General features: G+C 33.6%; 1 pseudogene; it reads left to right on the top strand.

Annotated features, from left to right (window-relative positions):
- The first annotated feature begins 247 nt into the window (after window positions 1-247).
- LOC128170494 (uncharacterized) lies at window positions 248-23019 on the top strand (annotated as a pseudogene).
- Window positions 23020-23042: the final 23 nt, after the last annotated feature.

Genomic DNA, 23042 nt, shown 5'->3' on the forward strand with positions numbered 1-23042 from the left:
GTTGTTTTTTTTAATATGAAAAGCGTGTCAAGCATGTCCTTCCCGATAATATGATTTGTTTATGTACAGGTATATCTGTCAACAGGAAATATTTGACCTAAGGAGAATTGTTTTTGGTGATACACTAAAGAGCAAAATAGAAAAAAAAACATGACGAGGAAATAGAAAACGATAACAGTGAGGTGATTTACATAAGCACACGACTCTAAATTACACCCCGATCTAATGTCATTGTGTCATTGTTATCTGATGATTTTACATCGGAAATACGTTTTGATTTCAAACTTTAAGAACGGTGAACATTTTATTTTCTCCATTTTTTTTTCTAGCTTAACTGTTGTAAGTCAGATTTAAGTAGTTTCTTAAACCTTTCGAATAATATTGCTTCGGTTATTTTGCGTTGATCATGCAGCATTTGTTATCCCTGTGTCAGATTTTGCTTGGACAAGTGTGTTTTATGTCAGGTAAGTATACATTCCTTATGTCTAAAAATGTTTTTATTTCAGGTAAGTATACATTCCTTATGTCTAAAAATGTCCGAAAATATTAGAATTTCGTATTTAATCCATTTCAAATTTAAATATCCTATCATAGCAATATCTAATGGCATCACTTCAGGTGTGTGAATGCATTTCTTGCATTTTATGTCATAAGAAATGATTAGAATATTATCAATTTAATCAATTCAACAGGTTCATTTGTGGTTAATACGAAACGATTTTAAATCAATTTAGCAATAAATCGGTTGTTCACAGAATTAAAAAAAATCATGGTTACAAATACATTCTGATTTACAGTTTGTGAATTTTCACAATATATAGTATTGTATTTGGTTTGTCAAGCGAGTAATTGAAAGAAAATATATTTACAATGAAATAAATCGTAACCTTTATAATCTGAATACGACCGAACATGCGGTAAATTGTAATTTAAACCAAAGCTGCATATTTTAATGGTCTATACACGATGCATGATGATTTCGTCCTACACTTAGTGCCACTACGTAAATTATCCCCTCGCGAAACTCTTTGCGAAGGGGATATATTATAGCTGCAGTGCGTGTGTGTCTCAGTCAGGCTATGGACAATATTCAAAGAAAGCCCTCATACGAATTTTTACCAAAGTTCTTACAATTTCTTGGCATGGTAAAAGGACAAACCCTAATAATCTCAAAGTCAGTTCGCTGAATATTTGTTAAAATATCGTCAAATTAATATTTTAATTAGACTTCACAATAAAGATTTCCGGTTCAATTTTGCGAAACTAAAGTGAAAGTATACAATTCAAATCACCAAGTTGATAAATGTATGATTGAGATCTTGTATATGTAATAAACAAATGTTTTATATCAATGGGGAATTAGAAGAATGTTCAACGTTAAAAAGGCGGACAGGAGATTAAATTCATCTCATTTTGATCAAAATAAGCAGCCGAACTTCGGGCATTATTTTTCCAAATTACTTCGGATGGAACTATTCTAAAGTTTAGAAGATAACTTAATTACATGTATGTTCCTAAATAATTTAGGCAATTTCCTCCACAGTATTTCATGACGCGAGGGGATGCTCCGCTTAGCGGTGCATTTGTTAGTCAAGCCGCGTTTCTGGTTCTTGAAAGTCCTTTCCACCAAAACTAAAATCGCTCATTCACTGAATGCATAATGGTGAAATGATTGAAAACAAAACCAAAATTTAACTATAAATTTTATCACAAAGACTCTGGAAAGTGTAATTGTTGAAAAAAAAATGCAAGAAAAATTTTCATTTTATTCTCCTTTTTCATAGTATTAGGCTATATGTTCTTTCTTTATTGTTACTGATTTTAAAAAAAACCAACAACTTTTGAATCAATTATATTCTTTTATTTCCTTGTGAACCTCTAAATACAGTTGAATGCGATTGTTTGAGTCGGTTAAAGCCAAAAAGAGAACATGAATGGTCAGGACAAGGCTTTTACAAAAGGTCTACTATTACCTTAACCTAAAAAACTCGGTGCGACATCTCTCTTTCTTTTATACAAACAATCGTTGTGTCATTTATGATTAGCGTTGGACCGGGGGGGGGGGGGGGGGGTATATTCCTGAGATGATATGTTAAAGATTGTTGCTCAAAAATTCTAAGTGATCAAAATTGCGGGCCATTTCTCATAAAGTTAAATTCAGGTAAGGATTTTATTACTAGTACACTTACGCGTGGTATTTTTTTTTTTACAGTTGATGTAAATTATGTGATGACAGTATGAGTTGATTTGCATCAAATAATATTTCTTTCTTTTTGAGAATTGATTTTAATCGACTCTACTATGCACTTACTCGGGTAAAGCGAAAATGAAACAGTGTTTGGACCTAAGCACAAATCAATACCGCTAACAACACTTAGTTCTTGAAAATAATTGATAAATTCGATGCTATATATTCTGACGCATTGTTTTTCAATTTATTAATTATTTATTAATACCATTAAACTAATAATATTTCAATTTGTACAAACAGTTTAGATATTTTTTAAAGTCGTATGTATTCCTACGGCAGAGTCCAATGTTTTCTCGTTCAAACATACGCTTGGTTGTCTCCGTTAATATCCGACAAAACAGAGTCTCTCTTACTTGTCGGAAATAAACGGAGACAGCCGAGCGTTTGGTTGAACAATAAAAGAGTTCAATCTTGCCTGAATCCATACAATATCTAAGAAATATTTCGATTACTGATACTACATGCCATGCAAAATCACATATCGTTGATTTGGAATTAATAATGATCGATAAAATCAACTCCCGCCAGTACTTTGATTTTCTTTTGCCTACAATTGCTATAATTCACGTAAAAAAAATGCATTGAAATTAGTTATTGTACGTTGAACCCAATGAAAAAAAGAGATATCTACATCTAATATGGATTTTGATTAGGTATGTTGTCCCATATATCAACCATATTTCGGACTGGTGATGTTACATTCATTTGGACCCCTTCACCCAATGATTCGTTTTACGATATCAAGATTACCAGAGATAAAACAGAAGATCGTGACTGGATTCGTGTACAAGAAACAAAATATACAATTAGAAATTCATTGTTGTATGATGTCATCAAAATCGATTTCAAAGCATATGGTTCAATGGTAGAAAACACCATGATATATAAAGGTATATTATTTTAGTATACAATACTATTAAGCGACAATTCCCTTTTATAGATTAATGTTAATTAAATGTGCTTTTATTGAATTATTTTTCTTATCTCTTGTAATAAGTATGGCACATTATTTTTTTTTAAATTATATTGAAGCAAAAGAAGAGAATATATTTACATGTAGACATAAATATATATTTTTCACAATTTTTGGCATGAAAAGTGTGTGAAAAGCTACTGTATGTATGGCATAAAAAAAACAGACAGGCTACTCAAAGGTTAAATACTGAGTTTTACATTGTATTATGACGGTACAATTTTAACGTTGGATATTCCTAAAGTGCAACAGCACAAGCAAAAATCCAAGGCTGTTTCAGTGGTTTTAATATGAAACTGAACTTAACCACAGGATAAAACATAAATCACATGCAGACAAGACAAAATGTTAAATAATGTAAATACAAGCATTATATTACAATTCTGCGCATGTTCCTGCAGTTATAAGGCTATCTTTAATAACGATTCAATGTTTACATATGTTTTAGTTTCCAAGGCTCAAATCCAAATCGGAGACCCGGTGAATATTTCCTGGACTGCTGCGTTCTTTCCAAAAACTGGTCAATATAACGTTTACCATACATATAAGGGTAATAAACTATTTTCCAATTACAAAATGATGGAATTTTATATGGTGGCCATAACGTATCGAATAAGTATAGATACATCACCAGACCATACAACTCCGTCAACATTTCATTTGAGATAAGACACACAACTGTTGACGATGCCGGATATTACGCCGGTGGCCCAACAGCCGATTCTGCGTGGTCAGGTGGTGGAGTTGTGCTGATTGTATCCGGTAAGTTGTTTTTTTTTATTGTTCCTGGGTCACCTAAAACAAAGCTCAAATGAGCTTTTCTGATCACATGTTGTCCGTAAATGCCACTACTCCACTTTAAACCAAAATTGAACCAAACTCGCTACCAAAATTAAGGGCAAAACTCTTTGCAAAGGAAAATAACCAACAAACAGTGAGTGTTACTTAAAAACTTTCGTCACAATTTCAACTGCACAAGAATTCCATATGGAGAAATGATGTACATTTTACTAATTTGCACAGCGGTCATCTTGTTATCACAATGGCGATTTTCAGTACAAAAGAATATATAGAGAGAAATGAAAAAATCACAAAATAACAACTAATGTGTTTGTTTTGTTTACATGGGATGTAAAGATAGCGGTTCCTTTTGAATCTGAAAAATCGAAGTGGGGCGTTGTAGGGACTAGTCAACACTCAAACGTCACAGCTACTTGTAGCAAAGCTCGCCTCCGGGTCGTGCATTATGTATCAAACCCTTTATACTACTACATGTATTTAGGCATAGTACATGCACAACAAAACACTATTATATAATTATAACACCCCCCCCCCCCCCCCGCAAGATGTTTTAGGTAAAAATTTGATTCTCTTTTTTCACAAGATGATTTTATAATACAAATGTACACATTAAGCATTGCAATTCTCAAGTTTATATATAAATTCATGTTTAAACCTACATCAATTTTTGGATCCTTGTGGGGCCAAAGAACTACTTTGAACAGGTGAGAATAAGTAACATGTCAAGTTGCATATCAGTAAGACTGTACACATTATAACATTTTGAGCAGAATTATTTTTTTCCTTTTTAAAATTGGACTGGCCAAAGATTGCGATTTTGACAAACGTTAATCCACCTTACCTTTGGATGCTTCCACATAAATAACAGATGTTCTAGTCATAATGAAAAAGAATTGTAAATATTTTCCGTTTAATTGTCTTTTGTAAAAAATAAAAAAACGACCCCCGTTGTAGTCCCGCCCTATCCTGGATATTCATTTTGGTTATGGTAAAGATCAAATACTTGCAAAGCTTTACTCAAATCAGTTAAGAAGAGTTACTCCGAGAAATTATTCATTTTTTTTTATCAATAAATAACTCATCAATTACACACTGCTTCTTAAATACATGCATCTACAGTTGCGCTGACAAATTGAGCATTTATTCAATATTGACCAGGTGTCTATTTCCAGAGGGGACACTATAAAGACGGAGAATCCTGATTAATTGAAGAAGACATTTTGTCCTACAAAGGTTAACCTAAATATGTGCAGCGATATAAAGGAATTGCGTTGAACTTCAACAAAATTGTGGTAACGCCTGCCTAGAAGAAAAAGTTACACTACTTTTATATGCTCTTGATGTAGGTAAACCTATGAGGCCAAACATTGAAGGAAACTTGAGCATAATGGTAGAAACATTTTCCAACATTACTTGTTCCAGTAAATCAACCTCAGCTCCTGACTACTACACCAAGCTAGTGACCTTGACCTACACATGGTTCGTCAACGACACAGAGATTGACGGAGAAACCAATCAAACTTTGAGTTTAAAGGTCACTAAAGGTCTAGTGTATAACAGTTACTCGTGTACAGCGACTGAAGAAGATCTGGTGCCTGATCAGAGTAATACAGTACAGATAAATCCTCTGTGTAAGGTTTTAAACTATGCTTAGTATAAGGAACAGTCAGTAAGGTTCTGTTATATATTAACTGTGAAATTGAATTGTTATTAGTTTATATTTAATCTACCGAGTAATATTCCCTCTATTTCTTACAAAAACTTAGAGTTTATTCATAGCTATATTGAAACAGCCAGACTAAAATCTATACGCCCCGTTAATCGATTGGTCGAAATCGTCAGCGGCTGAAACTGACAAAAAAGTGATAGGACTGAAATTGACACGCCAAGTTTATCGATTGGTCGACACCTCAAATTACCTAAGAGAAATCACGGACTGCACGAAATAACTATGATGATGTCAGACTCAAAGTCTCACAGGAGACGATTTGGCTGTTTCTTTTAGCTAACGTACTTATGTACGTTACAGTAATTTAGTGAATTTTACTTACTTTTTACGCTGAATTTATTAATTACTGTCGCCAGTATTGCACGTAAATTGCACCACTTCAATTTACGAGGCTGGTGATGGTGCTTAAAAGACTATCGGAGACAAGTAAAGAGACGATATCAGTTGTAAATTTAAAATTAATCAGCCCAAAATATAGAACGCCTGGACTATCTTATCATGACAAATCTAAATTCGTTAGGTGCTTATATCATTATGTGGTGTGCTTTAATCGTTCTGTGGTGTACTTGTATCATTAGGTGGTGTGCCTAAATCGTTATGTGGTGTCCTTGTAACATTATGTAGCGTGCTTTAATCATTATGTGGTGTACTTAAATCGTTATGTGGTGTCCTGGTATTATTATTCGGTGTGCTTTTATCCTTAAGTGGTGTACTCCTTCAATTATGTGATGTGCGTTCATTATTATGACATGTGCATTTGTTACATGTTATACATGATTTGCATTTGGCATTATGTGATGTGCATTCATCAGCATGTGATGTGCAGTTATCATTATGGCGAGTTTTTCCTAATTATGTGATGCGATTCCGTCTTTACATAATTGGTATAGAAATATTCATGTCCTAATGATGAATGCACATTACATAATGATGAATGTAGATTACATAATTATAAATGCACATCACATAATATCAATTGCACATTACATATTACAAAATGATAATGAGTGCGCATCACATAATTGAAGGAGTGCACCGCACAAGGATAACAGCACACCGAATAATAATACAGGGACACCACATAACGATTAAAGCACACCATATAATGATATAAACACATAACAAATTTAGTGTTGCCATGATAATACAGTCCAGGCGTTTCATACCAAAACTAGGGGACGTTTTTGTGCGCAGTAAAGACACATTTTTCAACATGTGGCACTGTAACTCTCAGGTCGCCCATCCGAATTTTTCATGACCGGAAGCCACAGACCTGCAGCTACCAAAATGGTTACAATTAAGGGCCACTAAAAGAAATAAATAGTTGTTTAGCGATTTATCGTCTCATCGTCAACTTCGAGTACAAGTAACAGTTTATTAATCATACTTTTATTGACAGAAGCATGGTCTTGAAATACATTGTTTTTGTTAACTCCTCTTTATAAAAGCACTGGCTGTTTGCTCATTGTAACCAACCCTATTGTAGTATACTCAGGTAACCGTTAAGCTCTTCCAGTTCTTTGTTGCAATTAATTGGAGCTAATGTTCTTATTTTTGCAACTTTGTAGACGGACCTGAAAAAGTGAACATCACCCCCAAGCCTTCATTAAACAAGTACGATCAAATTGAAGTAAGGGATGGAGATTCTGTCGGTCCATTCAATTGTTCTGCCGATTGTAATCCAGCCTGCAATATTACGTGGCAGATGAAAAACTCGACTGGATTTTACGATGTTTTGTCAGAGACTGGAACGTTATTTCAGCAAGTCGGCATATACATGGAGATGTTTTGTTGTGTGGCGAAATGGGTACATGATACGACGATATATGAAATAAAACTTGACGTACAATGTAAGTACTTGTTCTCAAATGACATATATTAAATGATAACTCGGCATTCAGCTTGTTCCTGCGGAATAAACTATAAGTAGCCTTGTTTCATGCCCCTTTTTGTAAGGCAGTATTAATATTCACAACTGAAGACAGTAATATAAAGTTCCTCGTTCCTGTTTCCGTAGTTCATTTACGAATCGCCCGACCAGTTATGCAATCCAAGTGGAAATTGCAGTTTGCTTGCAAACAAAAAATATTAACTAAAGTAGTTGTTTCAGATGTGTGTCGTAGTTAGCTTAATCATATAGCACGGTTTTATTAGTATAATTATATTTATCATTATTATTATTATTATTATAATTATTTATTATATTTATATTACTGTTTTTAGATCAATCAATTATGATTCCCTGTATTTCTTACGGAAATTGGTTGTAATCATAGCTCTGTAAACATTCAGAAGACTGAAATATTCACGCCCCGTTTCTTAATTGATGGTAATGGCAACCTTCAGCAACCTCAAAAAAAATACGGACTGCAGGAAATAATCATGATGACGTCAGGCTTAAGTTCCCATAAAAGACGTTTTGGCTGTTTCTATTTTTTAACGTATTAATGTACATTAAGAATTTTTAAGCATTTTTTCTAATGTTCTACGATCAATATATTTGTTTGCTTTATGAAAGATGTAAATATCAACAATAAAATGTTTTATGATACATGCATGTTATGAAGGCAGCGATCACTGCAGGAAAAACTCACATAATCCGCTATAACGGAAGTCATAATTAGCTCACCTGAGCTGAAAGCTCAAGTGAGCTATTCTGATCACATTTTGTCCGTCGTCCGTCTGTCCGTCCGTCCGTCTGTCCGTCTGTCCGTCTGTAAACTTTTTACATTTTGAACTTCTTCTCTAAAACTGCTTATCCTTTTTCAACCAAATTTGGCACAAAGCATCCTTATGGGAGGGCGAATATAAATTGCAAAAAAAAAAGTCCGATCTGTATTCAAAGCGGAGAAAACCTTGAAACTGTAGAAAAAGGGGGGTGCATTTTTAAAAATCTTCTTCTCAAGAACTACCGAGGCAAATGCAACGTAGTTTAGCATAAATTATCCTTATGGGAAGGAAAATATAAATTGCAAAAATTAAGGAGTAATTCTGTTTCAAATCTGAGTTATTACGAAAATAATAATAAAGGAAAGGCGTGTTTCAATAATTTTAATAACTTCGGGTTCGGCATCCGGAAAATTGGGTAGGCAAGACTTGGCCTGGGCAAAACAAAAGATTGGCAGTTAATAATCTGCCAATCTCATTAAAATTTCAGGATATTTGATGGACTAGTATATTTGTATTCGCTGTAAATATTGCTGCAAAATAATGCGTATTTGGAATTGACAATTGCCGATCTGCCCCGGCTTTTATTTTGCCACGGCCCGGGTTTGCATACCCATTTTACCAAGACTCGTATTCCATACTTCTAAAACGAGGTTCTTTGTTTAAAGCAGCCATGACATTATACGAAAAAGGGTCGATCTGACTATGATGAATTTGCTTGTTGTGCAACAGTTCGCGTATGAAGGGAAATTTTGAAACATGAAAAATATATTGGTGCCGATTTTGTGAAGTAAATTGAGGCTAAATATTTCAATGCGTTGACAGTTTTCACACATGACCTTGGTGTTAGCTTGTTCTGATTTTCGTTTCGTTTTCATTATTTATGCTTTGTAACCTGGAAACTATCGTCTGTATTTCTTGATTTTTACGTATCAAATCAAACAGAGACTTCGGTAAATCAAACAGTTACGTTAACTGTTTACCTGCGCAAATTAAACAAAATCTGATGTAGGGGTACTGAAATACAATTCATTCTATCGGTAATTCGGCATTATCTTTTGCGTAATGGTAGATTAATGCATTAGGTTTTGTTGAGATGCTCGGCATTTTCTCGAGTTTATTCAGTTTAAATAGAGTTTGATATCGCTGACGGAAATATGTAGGTATATACATGTATATATATATGATTCATTTCGAAAAAATAGTGTTCTTTATTTGTTATACATGTAGTGCATGTTTCTTGTGTTTAATTGTTTACAATTTCTATTTAATAACCATATTTGAGTGTTAAGCTTCGAATTATAAGCAAGAAACAGAGATTTGCTCACAATTCTATGTATGTACACAGATCTTAAAAGCTAAAGATTAAAAAAGTAAAAAATTTGTCAATATTTATTACGAAAATTTTCAAAATCTGTTCTTCCAGAAACCAACTTATTGAATTGTAAACTTAAGCTTTTTAGCTCACCTGAGGGTGGGGCCACAATGGGGGGTCGAAGTTTAACATATGAATATAAAAAGTAAATCTTTAAAAATCTTCTTCTCAGAAACTAATCGGCCAAGAAAGCTGACACTTGTGTGGAAGCATCCTCAGGTAGTGAAGATTCAAATTTGTGAAAATCATGACCCCCGGGGTTAGGGTGGGGCCACAATGGGGGATCGACGTTTTACATAGGAATATATACAGTAAATCTTTAAAAATCTTCTTCTCAGAAACTAATCAGCCAGGAAAGCTGACACTTGTGTGGATGCATCCTCGGGTAGTGTAAATTCAAAGTTGTGAAAATCATGACCCCCGGGGGTAGGGTGGGGCCACAATGGGGGGTCGAAGTTTAACATAGGAATATATACAGTAAATCTTTAAAAATCTTCTTCTCAGAAACTAATCCGCCGGCAAATCTGGAACTCGTGTGGAAGCATCCTCAGGTAGTGTAGATTCAAAGTTGTGAAAAAAATAACCCTTGGGGTAGGTTTGGGCCACAATGGGGGGGTCGAAGTTTAACATAGGAATATATACAGTAAATTTTTAAAAATCTTCTTCTCAGAAACTAATCCGCCGGTAAAGCTGAAATTTGTGTGGAAGCATCCTCAGGTAGTGTAGATTCAAATTTGTGAACATCATGACCCCTGGGGGTAGGTTTGGGCCACAATTGGAAGTCGATGTTTTACATAGGAATAAACAGAGTAAATCTTTAAAAATCTTCTTCTCAGAAACTAATCCGCCGGTAAAGCTGGAACTTGTGTGGAAGCATCCTCAGGTAGTGTAGATTCAAAGTTGTGAAAATAATAACCCCTGGGGGTAGGGTGGGGCCACAATGGGGGGTCAAAGTTTAACAAAGGAATATATAGGGTAAATCTTTAAAAATCTTCTCAGAAACTAATCAGCTAGATGATTCTTTATAATTGTTAAGACTTTGGCCCAAGGACAATTCTTTGGCCTCACGAGAAGGTTCAGAGTTTGATGTACGTTTATATCCCATATATAAACTATTGTTAGGGATCTTTTTGAGAACTGCAATACTCAACATATGATATGACTATAAAATCATCCTGTTAGAAAAGGGACTAATGATTATAAACATAAGAATATCCAGGGGAAAATTGATTTTATTTATACAGGATCTACATGTATTATTGTACATTGTCCAGATAGTTTGTATTATGACTCCATTGAGCTGATATTATTATACCTATTGTTCCTCAGGTGAGCGATGTGGCCCATGGGCCTCTTGTTTTTAGGTCACCGTATTCACTCAGGTGACCTATTGCAATTGGTCTTCGTCCGTCGTCGGGCGTTGTTTGGTAACAATTTTAATTTTTTAACTTCTTCTTGAAAACTACAAGGCCAATTGTTAGCATTTTTTGTGTTAAGCACTAAGAGGAATCTAAATTGTAAAAACAATGGCTGTACCTCTCCCGGTGGACCACAGCTGGGGCAAAATATGCAAAAAAAAAACCCATTTTCAAAAATCCTCTTCTCTACTCCCACACATGTGAGGAAGAAATTGAATGCATGGTCATGATGTCCATTTAGCCCTTTACCAAAATTGCGAAATGCATGGCCCCTTGGTCAGAGGTTCAAGTTCTAAAAAGGGGGGGGGGGGGGCACTTTGTCCATATTGTAAAAATGCATTAAATCTTAGAAAATCTTATCTCTACTAAATATGTATTTGAATAAAACTGAGTGCATGGTTATGATGTCCACGGACTCCTCTACCTAAATTGTTAAATTCATGACCCCTGGGACAGGGCCTAGGCCCTAGGACGGAGTTGATTTAGCCATATAGTGAAACATATTAAATTTTAGAAAATCTTCCTTCTTTACACCACACATGTGGTAAAAAAGCTAAATGCATGGTTATGATGTCCTCTTATTCCTCTACCTAAATTGTGAGATTCATGGCCACTGGGTCGGGGTTTCAGGTCATAGGGGTGGGTGGGTCATCTTTAATAATATTTCATGTCACCTGCATCTAAGGCAAGGGTTATGGCTGGAAAAAGGGGGATATCTATTTGTCTTATTATTTTATTCTGCTCAGGAATTTCAAAGAAAGAAATGAGTTAAATGATATGTTTAGAAAAGAAAAAAATGAAGCTGTCCATCAAAAACACTCTGTATGGAAGATGTGCACCTTATTCGGTAGTAGGTCATTCTAATACGTTGTGTGCTAAATTATAGTGTTAAGAGTCCTTTCCAAAAGATTTCAGGCAGGCAGGTGGATGTCATTACAATATTATAATTTTAAACTCCAAAACGAAACTCAACTAAATGAATTTATGAGACTCCTCCACAATTTTGTTTATGGGCTATGGTACACAGGTGACCGTTAAGGCCTATTTGACCCTTGTTTAAATAGTTTTTGTCGCTACCAATATATCGGGCATATATCATTTCAACTTATATATCATTTGCAGGCATTCAGTGAAAAAAACTCATCATAAACATTGTGCAATATATATTTCTGTCTGATTGTAAGATAGTTACATATTGCAGAGTACAATGTACACATGCTTTGCATAGCGTTTCATTTTCAGATTTAAATCACGCAATGTTATCAACACCTAAAATGACTTTTTTTTCAATTTTTTAACAGTTATAGAGGAAATTAACCTGTATTTGAATGACACACTGCATTCTAATGCTGATGTGTTAGAAAACACGCCATTGAGTATAGCATGTTTTGTTGACGGAAACCCCGCCCCAACCATACGTCTTAGTAGAGGTCAGGGTCACACTGAAACTAATCTGGAAGAGAAAGTAGGAAAATGGCTAAATTTTACAATTGAATCAACCCAATGTTCACACACAGACATTTATAAATGTACTTGGACGTCTGCTGTATTCGGGAGTAGCTATGCCCTCTTCATTATCAATGTTCTTTGTAAGAAACATTTTATTTATGTTGAAAGTGAAAGCGATGTTTTTTTTTAAAGAAAAGAGAAGAAATATTGTTTGAGAGACAAGATAAATCACATTCAAACATTCGCATATGTACCATTTCAGTGAAATCATATTGTATATGTTATATGAAAAAAACCCCGCAAATATGACACTAAAGACAAAAACTTTAGACACGACATGTAACTTATATTTATATATATATATATATATATATATATATATATATATATATATATATATATATATATATATATATACAAAAACAAAAACTTATGACGTAAATGAAGACTCAAGTAAAACATATCTGCTTCCATTTTTGATGTTTTTGAAAACAATCTTTAGTAATCTAAATGTATTGGCAGACACGTAAACTATTTTTAGATAACAATAATTAAATGAACAATATTTATTTTTCCATTGTTTCAAGACTTCTTAATTTAAAAAAGGGCAGTCTTTGGACATAAGATAATTACTTCTAAACACTTACTTACAAATCTGGTAATACCACTACCAACGCTTACAATGAAAATCGAAAACATAAAAATCTACTTCATAAAAACTTGTTAAAATCCATGTCATTTTTAAAAACAGGATTATAATGGTTGGCAAATTTCATTTATCTCAGTTTTCCTCATTTTTTAATATTGGTCGGTCGCTTTTGATAATCAAGTGATAAAATATTACAATGTTTCTTTATACACAGTATTAACTTTTCAGGCAAACCGAAGATTGATACATCTGAGAATTTCAAAACTAAATATCCTTTTAAGAGTGGATTTGATTTAAAATTGGAAGTAGCTGTGCCGTTGATTGCAAACCCACCTCCTCAGAAATCAATCTTGACGTGGGTCGGTCCATACACTGTACCATTGAATACTGTCATTTCACAACGAGATGAAATTTACAAGCAACTGTTCGTTAGCTTTATCCCCGTGGTTGATCAAACTTATTTTGGAAACTACTCATTGCAATATAGAGAGTCCATCATTTGCACAATCACAATTATCGCCGAAGGTAGTGATTACTTATTTAAAATGATGATGCTAGTTACGTATTACGAATTTTTTTTCAAATTCATTCATTTAGTGTTTTTTGATATATCTTAAAATAAAATTAAACATTTTTTATACCTATCAAATGTTTATTGCATATTAGTTTACTTGGTATTTTCTTTAATAAATAATTCATGAAATGAAGACCGATTTTAGAATGTTTACTTCACAATATATTGATTCTTAAACAACATTCGAAATGAAATTATATTCATCAGTTCTATTTCCATTTCAGACGTGCCCCAATCACCAACAAATTTTACTGGGAATTCTTACGCTAGCGGCTACGTAAACTTGACTTGGGTATCAGGCTTCAATGGAGGCCCGTATCAGTTTTTTATATTGTCATTATACAACGGTTCGATTTGGGCAATAGTTGGAAATGTTTCGGATCCTGGAGTGAGTAACTTGGCATATTTCGACCCTGGGCTATTGACCCCAGGCCACGTATTCTCGTTTCGCTTAGAAAGTTGTAACAGGATCAACTGTTCTTTTCCTCCTACTGAGATACAAGTTACAATAAAAGGTATATAGCCACTTAATCAACATTATTTGGTAGACACAATAAAAGGTACAAAGCCAGATAAATCTACATCATTTGGTAGACACAATAAAAGGTACAAAGCCAGATAAATCTACATCATTTGGTAAACACAATAAAAGGTACAAAGCCAGATACATCTACACCATTTGGTAGACACAATAAAAGGTACAAAACCAGATAAATCTGCATCATTTGGTAGACACAATAAAAGGTACAAAGCCTGATAAATCAACATCATTTGGTAAACACAATAGGAGGTATACAGTCACTTAATCAACATCATTTGGTAAACACAAGAGAAAATACAGAAACATTTAGATCATCATTATTTGGTAATTACAATAAAAGGCATACAGCTAATTAAATCAGCATAATTTGTTAGTTACAATAAAAAGTATAAAGCCACTCAAATCAAATCATTGGTAGACACAATGAAAGGTATAAAGCCACTCAAATCAAATCATTGGTAGACACAATGAAAGGTATACAACCACTCAAATCAAATCATTGGTAGACACAATAAAAGGTATAAAGCCACTCAAATCAAATCATTGGTGACACAATGAAAGGTATACAACCACTCAAATCAAATCATTGGTAGACACAATGAAAGGTAGACAGCCACTTAAATCAAATCATTGGTAGACACAATGAAAGGTATACAACCACTCAAATCAAATCAATGGTGACACAATGAAAGGTATACAACCACTCAAATCAAATCATTGGTAGACACAATGAAAGGTATACAGCCACTTAAATCAAATCATTGGTAGACACAATGAAAGGTATACAGCCACTTAAATCAAATCATTGGTAGACACAATGAAAGGTATACAGCCACTTAAATCAAAATCATTGGTAGACACAATGAAAGGTAGACAGCCACTCAAATCAAATAATTGGTAGACACAATGAAAGGTATACAGCCACTCAAATCAAATCATTGGTAGACACAATGAAAGGTATACAGCCACTTAAATCAAATCATTGGTAGACACAATGAAAGGTATACAGCCACTTAAATCAAATCATTGGTAGACACAATGAAAGGTATACAACCACTCAAATCAAATCATTGGTGACACAATGAAAGGTATACAACCACTCAAATCAAATCATTGGTAGACACAATGAAAGGTAGACAGCCACTTAAATCAAATCATTGGTAGACACAATGAAAGGTAGACAGCCACTCAAATCAAATCATTGGTAGACACAATGAAAGGTAGACAGCCACTTAAATCAAATCATTGGTAGACACAATGAAAGGTAGACAGCCACTCAAATCAAATCATTGGTAGACACAATGAAAGGTATACAACCACTCAAATCAAATCATTGGTGACACAATGAAAGGTATACAACCACTTAAATCAAATCATTGGTAGACACAATGAAAGGTATACAACCACTTGAATCAAATCATTGGTAGACACAATAAAAGGTAAACAACCACTCAAATCAAATCATTGGTAGACACAATAAAAGGTAAACAACCACTCAAATCAAATCATTGGTAGACACAATAAAAGGTATAAAGCCACTTAAATCAAATCATTGGTAAACACAATAAAAGGTATAAAGCCACTCAAATCAAATCATTGGTAGACACAATAAAAGGTATAAAGCCACTCAAATCAAATCATTGGTAGACACAATGAAAGGTAAACAACCACTCAAATCAAATCATTGGTGACACAATGAAAGGTATACAGCCACTTAAATCAAATCATTGGTAGACACAATGAAAAGTAAACAACCACTCAAAGCAAATCATTGGTAGACACAATGAAAGGTATACAACCACTCAAATCAAGTCATTGGTAGACACAATGAAAGGTATACAACCACTCAAATCAAGTCATTGGTAGACACAATGAAAGGTATACAACCACTCAAATCAAATCATTGGTAGACACAATGAAAGGTATACAACCACTCAGAGCAAATCATTGGTAGACACAATGAAAGGTATACAACCACTCAAGTCAAATCATTGGTAGACACAATGAAAGGTATACAGCCACTCAAATCAAATCATTGGTAGACACAATGAAAGGTATACAGCCACTTAAATCAAATCATTGGTAGACACAATGAAAGGTATACAGCCACTTAAATCAAATCATTGGTAGACACAATGAAAGGTATACAGCCACTTAAATCAAAATCATTGGTAGACACAATGAAAGGTAGACAGCCACTCAAATCAAATCATTGGTAGACACAATGAAAGGTATACAGCCACTCAAATCAAATCATTGGTAGACACAATGAAAGGTATACAGCCACTTAAATCAAATCATTGGTAGACACAATGAAAGGTATACAGCCACTTAAATCAAATCATTGGTAGACACAATGAAAGGTATACAACCACTCAAATCAAATCATTGGTGACACAATGAAAGGTATACAGCCACTTAAATCAAATCATTGGTAGACACAATGAAAGGTAGACAGCCACTCAAATCAAATCATTGGTAGACACAATGAAAGGTATACAACCACTCAAATCAAATCATTGGTGACACAATGAAAGGTATACAACCACTTAAATCAAATCATTGGTAGACACAATGAAAGGTATACAACCACTTGAATCAAATCATTGGTAGACACAATAAAAGGTAAACAACCACTCAAATCAAATCATTGGTAGACACAATAAAAGGTAAACAACCACTCAAATCAAATCATTGGTAGACACAATAAAAGGTATAAAGCCACTTAAATCAAATCATTGGTAGACACAATAAAAGGTATAAAGCCACTCAAATCAAATCATTGGTAGACACAATAAAAGGTATAAAGCCACTCAAATCAAATCATTGGTAGACACAATGAAAGGTAAACAACCACTCAAATCAAATCATTGGTGACACAATGAAAGGTATACAGCCACTTAAATCAAATCATTGGTAGACACAATGAAAAGTAAACAACCACTTAAATCAAATCATTGGTAGACACAATGAAAGGTATACAACCACTCAAAGCAAATCATTGGTAGATACAATGAAAGGTATACAACCACTCAAATCAAGTCATTGGTAGACACAATGAAAGGTATACAACCACTCAAATCAAATCATTGGTAGACACAATGAAAGGTAAACAACCACTCAAATCAAATCATTGGTAGACACAATGAAAGGTATACAGCCACTCAAATCAAATCATTGGTAGACACAATGAAAGGTAGACAGCCACTCAAGTCAAATCATTGGTAGACACAATGAAAGGTAAACAACCACTCAAATCAAATCATTGGTGACACAATGAAAGGTATACAGCCACTTAAATCAAATCATTGGTGACACAATGAAAGGTATACAGCCACTTAAATCAAATCATTGGTAGACACAATGAAAGGTATGCAACCACTCAAGTCAAATCATTGGTAGACACAATAAAAGGTAAACAACCACTCAAATCAAATCATTGGTGACACAATGAAAGGTATACAGCCACTTAAATTAACATTATTTGGAAGCACACTAAAAGGTATATTATAGCATTGAATCATGATTTTTTGAAGTATACACTCTCATAATTGCCGCGGTGTGTGCATACAAATTGAGTAACGCGCGTTAGCGCGTTATGAAAATTTGTATGCACACACCGCGGCAGTTATGAGAGTGTATACTTCAAAAAAATCATGATTTAATGCTTATATTTACATTTTTTAACTTCTTGCCTTGTCTGCAAATGTGAATTATACCTTTAAATTCCGATCTTATCCTAAGGGTAAGTTAACATTAATGGAAGAGCCACAGTAACAGCCACAAGCGTGAATTTGATTTTCGCTTGTGACGTTGCAGTTTACAGCGTTCAACGTTTGTGACGTCATAATAAAACTCGTCAATTTGACCTTTGACTACTTGTTGCATTTAGAGGCATTTAAACATCACGGAATTTAATGGAAAAACACAGTAGAATGTAAATATAACTATTTAAATGAACATTATATGGCACTGTCAAGAAAACAACTTTACATCTATAATGGTGCACAGACCAATCTTTCACAGTTTAAAATAAATTAAATCAATAAATTAATCGAAACTGAAAAGAAAGAAATCAAGATGGCCCCCATTGCTACGTAAGCAATGGTAAAACTGTTACTTTCTTTCAAAGAAACCATAGTTTGTTAATCTTTATCTGAGTATGACAGCTATTGCCAATTGAATGACTCCCATTTAATCATAAACCGGGACGAATACACAGTGGATGCTTGAAATGAGACTTTGTCTTGTTGACAAGGCAATTGTACATTACGCTCTACAGTAACCTATAAATTCATCAAGATATTAATCAAAATACGATTTTGGTTAGTTTTAATAAACACATTAAAAAAAAAAGATCGATAATACTTTTGTTTAAGATGTGTTCTGATGTTGTTTTCGTTGTTTCAGAAAATGCTTGTCATACGTTATAGGATAAAATTACAAAAAAATACACATTTGTGATAAAGAAAAATGCGATTAATTTTTTTTCTCCAAAAGATATTTCCTTTTTTCATAGCCAAATAAAACTGAGTAAATTTCAATTTTTGTATCTCCACTGCTTAGATTGTGTACCTGGCTTCTATGGAGAACGTTGTGAGAGCAATTGTGGAAAATGTGAAAATGAAACCACCTGCAACACTGCTTCCGGAGTTTGTCCGAATGATTGCCAGGAAAACTGGATTCCTCCTCTCTGTGCAGGTAACAAAATCCATAAGTAAAGCAGAATTGTACTGAGTATATACCCCCGCTCCAAAGAAAAAGAGAGAGGGGGTGTATACTGTTTAACCCTTGTGGGTCTGTCTGTAACAAATTTCTGTCGCATCTTTCTGTACAACTGTTCATTACAGATGCTTGAATTTTAACACACTCTTTGGTTTGGAGAACTTTATAATGGTATCCATTTTTGTACCGGTCAGGCGTCCACTTGCTGTTAAATGACGAGTTGATTTATGTTTGAACCAAATTTTGTCATGATTTCTCAACTAATAATTGCAGTAGCCTTGAATTTTTAAAACAGGTTTTGTTAAGGCATGCCATATGATGGGATCTATTTTCATAATATTAGACGTAAACGTTCTTTTTAATGACGACTTTGTTAACTTTCCCCTAAATTTTGAACAAATGTTCTTTAGAGTATTCTCAGCAATTATGAATCGCAGATGCTTGAAATTTTATCACCTTCTTTGTTTAGGTATGCTTTATAGTTGGATTTGGTTTTCAACAAATTCGATATCAACTTCCTTTTAACTGACTTTTGAATTTTCACATTAGATGGGTATCACTAGTGAATTTTGGAAAACCCGGTAAAAACAATGATAATCATATGTTTTGCAAAGACTGGAGTTTTGTAGTATTGATTTTTTTTATATTTTCGTATGTGATCTGAAATGGTTTCGTCAGGAGTTTCTTTCGACGCTAAGGTTAAACAAAAATTGTCGACAACTAAATTCATGATCTGACAGAAACTTCACAGTACATATTTATAATAAATGTGTATATTTTCGGTTAGACTGTAAGCCTAACAAATACGGCCACAACTGTTCATTTGACTGTGGTCATTGCAAAAATGGTAAACCATGTTCCACGGCTTCCGGGGCTTGTATTGATGGATGTGACGACGGGTGGACAGGAATCCAATGTGATACTGGTAAGAAACACTGAAATCGATTCACTCAAAAGCTGTTTATGTGTTTAAAAATACTTTTTTTTCAAATTTCCTTATTACAAAAATCATTTGCAAGAAGTGTGCAGCAATGGGACGTACGTTTTAAACGGAGAATGTATCAAATGTCAGGATGCGTTTAAGGACAATGCACCTTGTAACAAGTCGACTGGCGAATTTGACAATGAACGTAGTTATCATTGGAATGGAAAGGATTTTAAAGGTACGTTTATAGTTTATTGTCGTTTCGGAAAAAATTATTTGCCAAAATAATTTGATCTATATATAACTGTTTCTATTTAGAAAGAGGATTCTCTATTCGTGTCCTCTTTTTTTTTCATTGAAAAATGAAAAATGAACACAATGCAATAACAGAAATGAAGATGAATTTTATTCATGTTTGTTGTTGAACATAAATTGGTGAACTTACCATCTTTTCACACGGAAGCACATTTTACAGTACCTTTAAACCTCATATTCCACAATAACAGTCAAAATATTGGCGACTCCATAAATATTTTTTCATCGAATATCTCACTTACGAATAAACTTGGTGGGTCCACCAATGATAAAATATTGGCGATTTTATTTATTTAAACAGCATTAAATATCTCATTCACACAAAACCCTGATGGTTCTTCTAAAAATCAATTGAGAATTTGTCCGTATACAGTTTTGTATTTCATTCAAAGATTTGGTGAACCCACCAACAAAGCAATGATAGCAACACATATTATCAAACATTTTAGTTTTAAAGAAACCTTAATTGGTGACTCCACCTAAATACAAATATGCAATAATCGTTTTGTCTTATAAAAATTACTAATTAAATTGAGTGAACTCACCAGAAATGAAAAATGCAGACATAATTTCATTATCCAAATATTTGGTGGATCCACCAATATGAAATTTTACAAATAAATATAGAGTACCAAATTTGTGCATTCACCAAAAGATTGTAAACATTTATCGATTGCACTAAGTAAACAGAAACACCGCAACACATGTCAGTTTATATACAAAACAAGAAAGAAGGTGAAGCCACAAAAAAGATTGACAAAATTCAAAATACCCCTACTTGTTAGATCCACCAGATATCAGATTCTAGTTATACGAATTATAAAAGTAAACAGATTACAAAATTGGTGGATTCACTAAATAAACTCCCGGCTGTTAACAATTAGTTTATCGCTGCTATTGAATACATAATTGGTGGGCCAACCAAAATGAATGTTATGTTCGGTTTACATGAAAGTGAAGGTGAAACGACTACAATGTCTGTGATTATAAAATTAGCAAAACCATCGTTTAAAAGCGTACGCAAAATTTGATGTAAAATGGGACCAAGTAGCTTTAACTTCAAATTGCAATCAATGAATTATATTTTTTTCTCGTGTGATCTAAATTCTATCCATTTGGGCATGGTTTGTAGCTTTACCTTTGTAGCAAGCCATAAATCTGAGCTGAATGATGAATTATTCTCATTATAAGACAAACTGGGCATGGTATATACATGTAGTGTTTTTATCTTTTGGAAAAAAAAAAACTCTTCAACAAAAACAGAACTTCTATTTCCAAACTCCTCTCTTGACACTTTGTAATAAAATAGCATGCGCATTACTGCGCCTTGAATTGTGATTTTTAATCACAATATTACATGTAACACTAACAAGATACTTAAGATAGAGGATTTTTCACGTGCGATTACGATACATTTTTAGAAAAGCTCTTTCAAACGGACATTGTATCTTTTAATCATTAATGAAAAAATGTACCAATTAGCTATCGATAAGTTTGAATGCTGACTTTTTTCTTAGATTTGAACTATAATTTAAAACTATATAATACAGGACTATTAATCGGTTTAGCAACGAATTTGTGTATAACGTTAACTGAAATAAATTGATTCGACTTTCTTTTAAAAATGTTTTTTTATTTATGTAATTATGTAACTGATTCGGGTTTAAGACTCTTTAACAGTCTCTTAGTCACACCATATACCTAATTCGGTAGGTAATTGCACTAATTAGATGTAAAGTAAGTAGAATGTATAAATTTTCAACTTATATATAGTATTATACTGACCAAAAATATGTTCCGAACACTTGTTTTCATACACCACAAGGCAACATTTGAATTTATTTTTCTTTAAAGCCAACTACTTATTTGGATTTTTCAGATAATATATGATGTAAATCTCTTTGCTACTAGAGTTATCTCTCATATTTTAGCAGTTTTTCTTTTCAACCTAACGAATATTTCTTGGGGTTTTTTTTTACTTGTAGAAGACAGAATGCCAAGAACATACACAGTTATTATTATTGTTCTTGGTATACTTTTGGGAATAACATGGCTGCTGTTGACAATATTCATTATCTTCAAAATAAGACGTGGATGTTTACAAACAACAAAAACCAGTATTTATTTGGATACAGAAAACGTAATGCAGTCATACCAAAATTTGCAAGATATTGAAGGAGTAACTAATTACACAAATATTGATCGCCCAGACCACGAAACCCAGTATGTAGAGCTGGATATATCCTAAACGAAATGATTAAGATGTAAAATAAATGAAAGTTAGTTATCAAAGTTTGCAAACATCGGTCTTCGTTATCATTTGTAAGAGGGCTAAATGGTCGCGGCCATTTTTAGACTGTATGGTCCTCCTTTCAAAGAAGAGCTCTACATGAAAATACATGTATTTTAGGCATACCAGGAAACCGGTAGTGACTATAGTGTTTATCGCTGTTTCTGTGTTTATCTGATTGTAAAGTTATGTATAAACTAACATTTTCTGCAATTTATGTCGTCATTTTTGATGCAATAAAACATGACCCTTGTTAGAAGTCATCAAGACTAGATACCTCTCATCATCGGCTGATTACAAATGGTTTAAATAAACGTTCCTTTCATCTGACAGCCATTGAATCCGAGAAAATAACGTTGT

This window comes from Crassostrea angulata, chromosome 2 (assembly GCF_025612915.1).
Source record: "Crassostrea angulata isolate pt1a10 chromosome 2, ASM2561291v2, whole genome shotgun sequence".
NCBI classification, from domain to species: Eukaryota; Metazoa; Mollusca; class Bivalvia; order Ostreida; family Ostreidae; genus Magallana; species Magallana angulata.